We start from the raw sequence: 9,981 nt of genomic DNA, 5'->3' as shown, positions 1-9,981 counted from the left end.
CTTGAAAACTGGCCCAACACTTGTGCTGAAATTTGACATGTATATGGACCAGAATGCGATCTACCTTTTGGCGTATTCGTCATATCTGGGAAAAGTCCAGTTTTTGATAAATTTACGAAAAAGTGGTGTTTTTTATTGCGCAATTGCTATAAAATGAGTACTCGCTGGAAGCGTTAATAGCGTTAATAGCAACCCAAACACAATTCACCCCCAAGAGACAATTCACGCGCTAGACACTTAAAATTTGATTTTAAATAATACATATTGCGATTTTATTCCCAAATTAATTAATAATTTCATCTCTCGTTTAACATACGTTTTAGAAAATATTAACAAAACAAACAAAAACAAACAGCCGTTAAATTTTATTGTTGTAAATATGGTAACCTGATTACATATCCACTAGCGTCTATGCATATTTACACATAAAAAATAGTTCGCAAGTAAGCAACAAACAATCACATTCAAACGCAAATTATTTAACAAAATATATAAATTTATGCTAGAAATCGAAACTTAAATACAATGTCTGCACTAAAAACACAATACCAATAGTTTTTACAATAACACATTCGACATGTACATGTACTTCCAACAACACGCCAACCTCTATTTTCAAAGCGAATGTGTAGAGTAACATTTCAACAATAAAGACAAACTGGAACTGGAGTTTAACTTAGTGCGCAAATTGGAAGTGATTACAGTAATTTATTTTTCAACTTGTCAATCTCCGTAGTATACGTTTAGTTGTGAGATGTTAACGGTTTCCCAAAAAAAACATGCCTTCGCTACGAAGTCAAAGTGGGTGGGGAACGAGACTGCTTGTGGATTTCGAGTTGCTGGAAGTTTGTAACGAAGCTGCTTTTGTGCAATACTCAGCGATTTTGCAAGCTGTGTGTTTGAAGTTGGAGATATATATTGCTGACATTAATGATGTTGTGTACGTTCTTGTGACCACTGATCTGCATATGATACCAGTGGGAGAGCATCCCGAATCCCAGTTCCCACATAGTCTGCAACAGATGTTTCCTGGTCGAGTGGTTGGTAAGTTTCATCGTTATACATGCATATTACACATTTTACATTATTTGTGCTATTTTTGACACCCATTTTTCATGCTGATGAACCAACGGTCAGTGCCAGTAGTCCTACTGTCATTGGTCTGTGTGCTTGTTGAAAGTACATGTAGAAAGGGTTGATTAGCTCCAATAAGCCATGTTGCTCTTTTTTGGATAAAATTTATGGCAGTTGGCTTTTTTATCTTTGTGCAGCAACATCTGCCGCCTCATTTTTTGAAAACATTAGTCGCACACTGTTCATATTGTGGAAAAATGAGTCTTGCATGTAAAAGTAAGAAAAATGGGTGGTGACTATTCAACAATGTGAAAAAATGAGTCGCGCATTGTTTAAAATACTTAAAATATCAGTCGCAAACATTAGAAAAATGTAAAAAAAGTGTCTCACAATGTTGAAAATTGTGAAATATGAGTCGTACAATGTTGAAGGTTGTAAAAAATGAGCCTCGCAATCTAGACAATTATGGAAAAATAAGTAAGGGGACAAAAATTCCACTCGTCTGCTCATATTGACGAGTGAAATCTTTAAAGGACAAGTGAATTTCCCTAAAGCGCTCGTCCTACAGGACGAGAGAAAAAGCTGATGTTAAAATATGTTTTTTAAGACCCGTAAATAATTAAATAAAATCATTTTCTTAAAGCATATCTATTCCGAAAGTAGAACGAGAATGAACTGGAAATTGTAATTGTAAATTTCATACAACAGGTGCGCATTGTTATGCGAGACTAAGTCGCGAGTAAATATTGGTGTCAATGTTGACAGGGAAACATCCGACTGCATTCACTGTAAGTATTGATTTTTAAAGAATTATTTAACTGCAAAGTACAGTTTATAACTAGTCTGAATTTCGTCCAAAAAATGTCTGACATTTGAGCGTTCTTTAAAGGGATGGGGGGGAGTTTGGTGTTCAAACATCCCAAACAGGAAAGCACGCAAGCATTAGAAAAAAGTAAAACAGCAGTCTTCATTTATTTATTTTGTGTTCCTCATAAATAACTTATTTCACTGCTCAACATTTCTTTTTTGATCAGCTGGCATGAATAACTGAGTAAGCAGCATTTTAGCAGTGATATAGTAAATTTTATTAGTCATATTAGCCCTTTGCAAACTTTATTTCACACATATTCAAGGACGAGTGCATATGTGTTTGCAGGACGAGTGCACATTTAAATGCACTCGTCCTGCAGGACGAGTGCAGTTTAGAAATATTTTTGTCCCCTGTAAGTTGCACACTGTTCAAAATTGTGAACAAATGACTTGTGACTGTTGGAAATAGTGAAAATAATTAATTGAGCATTGTTCAAATTTGTGAAAATATGAGTCTCAAACTATTCAAATTTGTGAGAAAAAAAGTCGCTAACTGTCGAAAAATGTGAAAAAATGAGTTGCACACTTTTTAAAATACTGACCATTTGCATTGCAAATTCCTCTACCGGTAATTAAAATACTGACCATTTGCGTTGCAAATTCCTCTAATTTTTGCAAAAACAGCTTTCACTATTTATTTATTTAATAATAATCAGCGTTCTAGATAAGCTGCGTATCAGCGTAATATACGCATTCGAAATATCAAGATACGCTCAATTTATCATTTCCGTGCGTACATTTAAGCAAGCCAATCTGGACTTACGCTAATGCTGTAAATTCTCTGCGCAGTGCCCCAGATAATTATTTGAGAAATAGGGTTTTCACCCATTGATTTGAAAAATAGGGTGATTTCCTTCTTGAAATAGGGTGAAATAATTTATAAAAATGCATACCTTTATATCATTAATGTTTTACTTCTGTGGAAGATGCTCACTTGTACTGATTCAATAAAACTTTAAACTATCATAATTAACTTTAATAAACTGATGTTTCATAACATCTTTAATCATTGAAACTGTCCTTAATATAAACTTAAAACAAACAAAAATTCGATAACACGAATGATCATTTGGCTCTTGCTTTCTTGGTTCGAAACAGTTTGCGATCGACTGATATTTTTTTCTCAACAATAGCGGAAGTCTTTCGACCTCTCTTAGACATTTTTATTTTGCATCGTTATAGAAACTGAAAGTACGGGCACTTTATAAATACATGCACAATGAGCGACGGATAAAGTCAGATTGAAAACGCATGTATGTCGAGGAAAACAATTTGATCACACTTTATTTAACTATGAAATCTAGAACGCAGAGAGTTTGAATAAAGCTTGACTGTTTTCATGGTCCGTCATCCAGGCGCTTGCTTAATAAATACGCGTGACGATAATAATTTCAAAGAGAAAATACCGAAAATGAGCATTTAGTATTTTCGATTGAAGCTATTGTGTTGTACGCATTGAATTTGACGAATTTGCGCACAAATCAAAATGGTTGCGTTTTCAATAGGCATGTTATTGAATTTCTTTGCGTTTTTAGACATTTTAATAGGGTGAAAGACGCAGATACACAGCTTATCTGGGGCACTGATGCGTATATCATAAACAAAAAATATAAACAGCTGATTGTCTTTAGCCAAAAAATGAGACTGGTTATCGTAAAAATTAGAGCTGGTTGTAGAAATAGTTAGCCAGTCGGTATGTATACTCTGTAGCATCTAGATGCATGGTAAATTTAGTATTGATTTTTTAACAGACAGTCAAGCGCTTATGTGTTTATTAAATTACATGAAGTGGTCAGCATAGCTTCTTCCAAGCCAACACAAATTACTTCTCAAAGTACAATTGATTCTTTGTGTATGGCAAAAATTGTATCGAGTAATAAAATTGTACTGCCAATACTGAATGATTTAAATTCCTCTGTTTTAAAATCAAAAAGGAACCACTAAAATGCTAATAAAACAACTGTTGAAAGTTGGCAAAAAAGTTCTCCGTTGGCCACGGTGGTGGATAATAACGACGAAGATCTTAAATGTAATCTGCCAACAAGTTAAAATAACAAGAAATTAAGAAACCTACTAATATGAAGGAATACACATAGTTAGTGGTTAATTGTTATTAAAGTAGAGTGTCTGTACCCCGGCTATATTCTGGTTTTACTTTTAGCAAATTACCCTTCAACCAAGGCGAAATTTGACCATTTACCCCTATGCTTTGAAAAGTGGGGGTATTTACCCCCATGGGTACATTTTTTTTATCCTATTACCAGCTGAAAATCGATAGTATAACAACGATCGTATAAACTTTACCTTAATACTATCGCTATTTTTTCCGACCTCTATCTTAAGAACACTATATGTTTAAATGTGACGTCATAGCAAATGATGACGTTGAAGTAAACAAACACTTTGAAGTCAACTTGGAAAACCAGCGCTGTTTCTTTGAATTTTAAAGTATTTATACTTTTTTTGAACGATAAATGACCACAAAAAAGGATAAATAGAAAATTATGTGGATAAACTGGATAAAGATCAAGTTTATCATGCTCGGCACGAACCATGTTAGCGGCAAGCCTCGCGCTTCATCGGTTCTAAGCCTCGCATGATAAACTTGATCCAAAACTCACATAATATTCTCTATATCTATAATGCTGAATAATTGAGGTAAAAAAACAAGTCTATTATAAAAAAAATTCAGTTTAAAGAAATCGTAATTATTTTTTATTTAAAGTTATTTACGGCCATTTCATATGCCTATAATTATTATCATTTTTTTTATTATGATATTGTGTGACAGAGGTCCTAATTTAACGACAACTCTTGTGTTTAAACTGTTAAACAAATTAACAGTATACTATATGCAAAGACTCACACTGGACAAATTAATCATTAAATCTACAATGAATGGGAAGTAAGCATTTGTCCCTCTATTTACATTGTTTTTTATCATGATAGAGTTTTTTTTCTCTAACCCGTGATATTAAAGAAAAGATGAAACTGATCAAACAGCAAAGCTCAGTCTTGTATGGTATGAAATTACTGAGGGTGTATATCTCATACACCATCACTCACTTACTAAGGCTCGATTGGTCATTGTTGGCTCGGGTACTACTTACATGTACCCTGGGTAGTATACTTACATGTACCCCGGGTACGGAGTATATACTTAAACGTACCCGGTGATATTAGACTGTACCTGAGTTGTATATCCTCCCAAAATCCGATACGCTACTGATTACCGTTAAACGATATTGTTTACCTTAAACAAACTTCTATTTTAAAATTTCTGCATCATGTTGCTTTTTATCCCCACACTTTTTGAAAAGCGTGGGGATATTGATCATATTGTGGGTATCTCCGCCGTCCGTCCGTCCTGGCCTGGCCACTATCTCCTCCTACACTATATGCACTAGAACCTTGAAACTTACACACATGGTAGCTATGAGCATATGTGCGACCCTGCACTATTTGGAATTTTGATCTGACCCCTGGGTCAAAAGTTATGTGGTTGGGCCCGGGCCGGGTCAGAGATTTTTACTCATTTTTTAGGTTATTTTACTATAATTTCTTCATTTCTACACTGATTGTCTTCAAATTGATACCAAACCTCTCTTATGACAATACGGTAAATCTCAACTATGCATGGCCCCATTACCAACCCTGGGGGCCCCGCCCACATAGGCCACTCCCACTAAAAATTGCAGTTTTACTATAATTTCTTAATTTCTACACCGATTCACTTCAAATTGATACTGAACCTTTCTTATGACAAAACTATCAACCTCAGATATGCATGGGCCCCATTACCAACCCTGGGGAACCCCACCCACATAGGCCACGCCAACCCAAAAATGCCTTTTACTATAATTTCTTCATTTCTACAACGATTCACTTCAAATTGATACGGAACCTCGGCCCCATTATCAACCCTGGAGCGCCCCGCCCACATAGGCCACACCCACCAAAAATTGCCTTTTACTATAATTTCTTCATTTCTACACCGATTTACTTCAAATTGATACTGAACCTCTCTTATGACAATACGATCAATCTCAACTATGTATGGCCCCATTACCAACCCTGGGGCAACCCGCCCACATAGGCCACGCCCATCCAAAATTGCCTTTTACTATAATTTCTTCAATTCTACACCAGTTCACTTCTAATTGATAATGAACTTCTCTTATGACAATACGGTCAATCTCAACTATGCATGGCCACATTACCAACCCTGGGGTGCCCCTGGGTCAAACATGCGGCGTGGGGATACGCGTCGGCCTCTGCCGCACCATTTCTAGTTAAGTATGCATGTCTATAATATAAAGGCTGTTAAAAGGAAAATTGACCTAAATGTGAACATAATTAATTTTTACAAATTAGCCGACAACAACTGATTTAGCATTAAAATTCTCAGTTACGTTTTAGTATATTTATCGTACCCAGGGTACATGTAAGTATACTTAAGAGTACCTGAGGTGCATGTAAGTACTGTGCCAACAATGACCAATGAAGCCTTACTAACTGTATAATGATTATATCTCACCAACTACCTTAACCTTGTGTTTATTAACCTGAAATTTATGTAAAATCTGGCTTTTTTACTTTAATTTTTCATTCAATTGATTATGCAATTTTTGACTTATCTCGTGGGAAATTATTTGAATCTTTGGATATTAATGTATTTTAATGTTGTGTTTGTCACGCATAATTCAGTGTTTTCCAAAAAAATTGAGTAGCCAGTTATATGGGCAGCAACTATGCGGTAAAACAAAAGCATTTGTGACATTTAACTTGATGTATTTGGGAATAGTAGCCGGCATGTAAAAGAAGTCGTTTTAATGCAGGTATTACATTGTAAATATTTATTTATTATTTCGAAGATAACAGTCATTGCAACGTGTTTAGTGAATATTACATCGATAGGCTGGCATGAAAAGTAGCTCCTTTTGAAGCACAAACTGCATCCAAGAATATATCATGGCTGACCCGGTTTGATGAGGCCTGTTTTTGATAATAATTTATTACTATTTTTACTTCCGTGTTCATAATCTTTACGGGCGCCATGCTGGAAATAGTCCGTTTCCCACAATGCATTTACAGCGTTGACACACTGGGTCTATACCGGGAAAAACCACGCGCCAGTTTTGGCGCCTGACGTCATCCCGCCGAAATTTTCATTGGGCAATTCATATGTAAACGTCATTGTATTCGCAAAAAGGCGGTAAACTTTAAAAGCCAGACATTGAGGGCAAGGTGCGAAAGTAAAATGTCTCGGATATTGGGAAAAAAACGCGCGTGTTAGTCAGTTAAATAGTTACTTAGTTAGTTACTTATTTTGTTTAAAGTTCATAAATTTATATTGAAAAGTGTAAGGCAATAATAACTTAAACGGACTAATGCACAATGTGACCAACGGACTGTCGGATTACTAACGGTAAGAAAACATGCAGTTTATTGTCAATATTGACAAAAATCTGCGCAGATTTATTGGCTTTGCGTAATGCCCCTTTTCGCACTGTTTTCAGAAACTTGTGTTTACAATCACACTCGCATATGGAAATATCATGAATATAAGTGACATGAACGCCTGTGAATGTCTTTGCTGCAACTAGTTTAGTGGAGTGTAACATATATTATGCGCATGCGCTTCGATTGTTTTATTACATGCGGTATTGGCAGCCATTTAAAGAAATGTGAAAACAACACATTAATCTTACTTGTTCTCGTTCTAATTAATATAATTTTTCAACAGCTTGGTCGAGTATCGAGGTAAATATATTTAAATGCGTTTGCATATAAACTGAATACCGTATGAAACGTGTAGATGATGCTTTTCTGCATTTATTAACGACTGCAATTGTTTGTGAAATACCATTGTTTTTTACTGTTATAAAATTGTGTATTTCTAATATTTGGGTATAATACGTGTGTCTGGATATATTAGATATATTATATGGTTGTTTTATATAGTGCATATACAATGAATAACTTATGAGGGCTTAGTGTGACGATTTAGAATACAGTTTGGATCCTGATGAGACGCCATGGTTTGTGGTGTCTCATAAAGTGCAAATATTTCAAGGGAGACGACTGTTATAAGTTTCTGATCAGCACAAATTACACAATTAACTCCCTTTCTTTACGGGCTCCATGAAAATGCTATGTCCACGTATAAAACTGTTTTACAGTGTGAAGACCCTACATAAAAATGCGGATTTTTTTCTTACGTGGTATCTTGCGACACACATTTTCAAGTCTATTTCATTACATTTGGCATATATATTAACAAAAATGGCATCGTATGAACATGTCGTCATAGTATATAAGCAACATTGAAGCCTAATATACATTCATCTATTATTATTTGGGCACAAATAATTTTACCGTATGAAGACCCTACATAAAAATGCTGATTTTGTTCTTACTTGGTACCTGGCGACACACATTTTCAAGTCTATTTCATTAAATTTGGCATAGATATTTATAAAAATGGCATCGTATGAACCAGTAGTCAAAGTATAAGCAACATTGAAGCCTAATATGCATTCATCTATGATTATTTGGGCACAAACAATTTTACTGTGTGAAAGCCCTACATAAAAATGCTGATTTTTTTTCTTACTTGGTATCTGGCAACACACATTTTCAAGTCTGTTTCATTAAATTTGGCATCTATATTAATAAAAATGGCATTGTATGAACATGTCCTCATAGTATAAGCATAGAAGCATAATACGCATTCATCTATTATAATTTGGGCTCATACAATTTTACCGTGTTAACACCATATATCAAGTTGCAGATTTTTTTAATACTAGTATTCGCCACATACCCACAGGCATTTTCATTAATATCTCAGAAAAAAAGACATATAAATTAATACACATGGCATCTAAAGAACATTTTATCAAAGTTAAACATGGTTCCCAGCCAACCTGGAAATCAGGGAAAACTGGAAAAAGACTCTTTTTTTCCAGTCAGGGAATTTGGAAAGTTTGTGAAATCAGGGAAAAATCAGGGAATTTTGTTTGGTCAGACTTTCCCGACTTGTGTCGAGAAGTCCATACAATTTAAACAGCAAATCATTTCCTCTGCATATCTATCGTGACTTTGTAGTATACGTGTAGCTTAGTTATGTCTGCAACTGCTATTTATTCAGGGTGTCTAAAACAAGAAATAGGTCAAAATCATGATCCTGGAAGTTTTATTTTCCATCAGGGAAAAATCAGGGAATTTTGTTCATACAAAAAGCTGGGATTCCTGTTAAAGCAATATAGAGGCATGAAATGCATTTTTCTGTTATATGTCCACAAATAATTCCACTTAGTGATGACCCAGCTTGAATATGAGGATTTGTTGAATTATTATTGCTAACCGACATACATTTTTAGTAGTACATCAGGATTCAATACCAATACCTTAGTGAAAATGGCATCGGAAGAACATTTGTTCATTGTACTAGATAGAATGATACATTATATCTATCCATCTTATACTTTTTTGCAGTTTCAGTAATATTTGGTCTATAAATGATTTCAACATGATATAATTATTAATCATTGCTAGGAAATGTTTATACATACATGCCATACGTCCCGATCTCGGCGGGACAGTCCCGCTTTTGGGCCCTTTGTCCCGCCGTCCCGCCATGAGACGATTTGTCCCGACATTCGTAAAAAACGATGTAAGGTGTATAGGTTCCCAATAAAATTCGCTATTCAAGCTCTGTTTCGCTAACACTTAACACCGCTAATCCCTTTATTGCCCCCCAATTAACAATCCGATTCTACTTATCGTGTGTACCAGTGTTGTTTATGACACCTTATCAGCGATTTATCGGCTAATTATTGATTTCATCAGGCATTCACACCATGGTGGTCTTCAAGATAGTGGTCGCTTATTGCTATCGATAGTTTTATTATAATAAAATAAATGTTGAAAATGTGTTTATTTTGTATTTGTTTGAAACGGTTTAAAAAACAATTGTTTTGTAAAATTAACGCTACGTCATAAATGAGTCTTTTACATTCAATGTTTAGTTCC

At 35.0% G+C, this 9,981-nt stretch overlaps 1 long non-coding RNA gene across 1 annotated transcript; it reads right to left on the bottom strand.

Moving 5' to 3' along the window:
• Window positions 1–350: 350 nt before the first annotated feature.
• LOC127872021 (uncharacterized) lies at window positions 351–9,510 on the bottom strand. The gene is made up of 2 exons (XR_008045689.1): window positions 6,854–9,510; window positions 351–1,013 (listed from the first exon to the last, which is right to left on the bottom strand). It is a non-coding gene; the product is annotated as an uncharacterized LOC127872021 (long non-coding RNA).
• Between the last annotated feature and the right edge of the window lie 471 nt (window positions 9,511–9,981).

Source organism: Dreissena polymorpha, chromosome 3 (genome assembly GCF_020536995.1).
Source record: "Dreissena polymorpha isolate Duluth1 chromosome 3, UMN_Dpol_1.0, whole genome shotgun sequence".
Taxonomy (NCBI): Eukaryota; Metazoa; Mollusca; class Bivalvia; order Myida; family Dreissenidae; genus Dreissena; species Dreissena polymorpha.
This window is presented reverse-complemented; position numbering and strand designations above follow the sequence as displayed.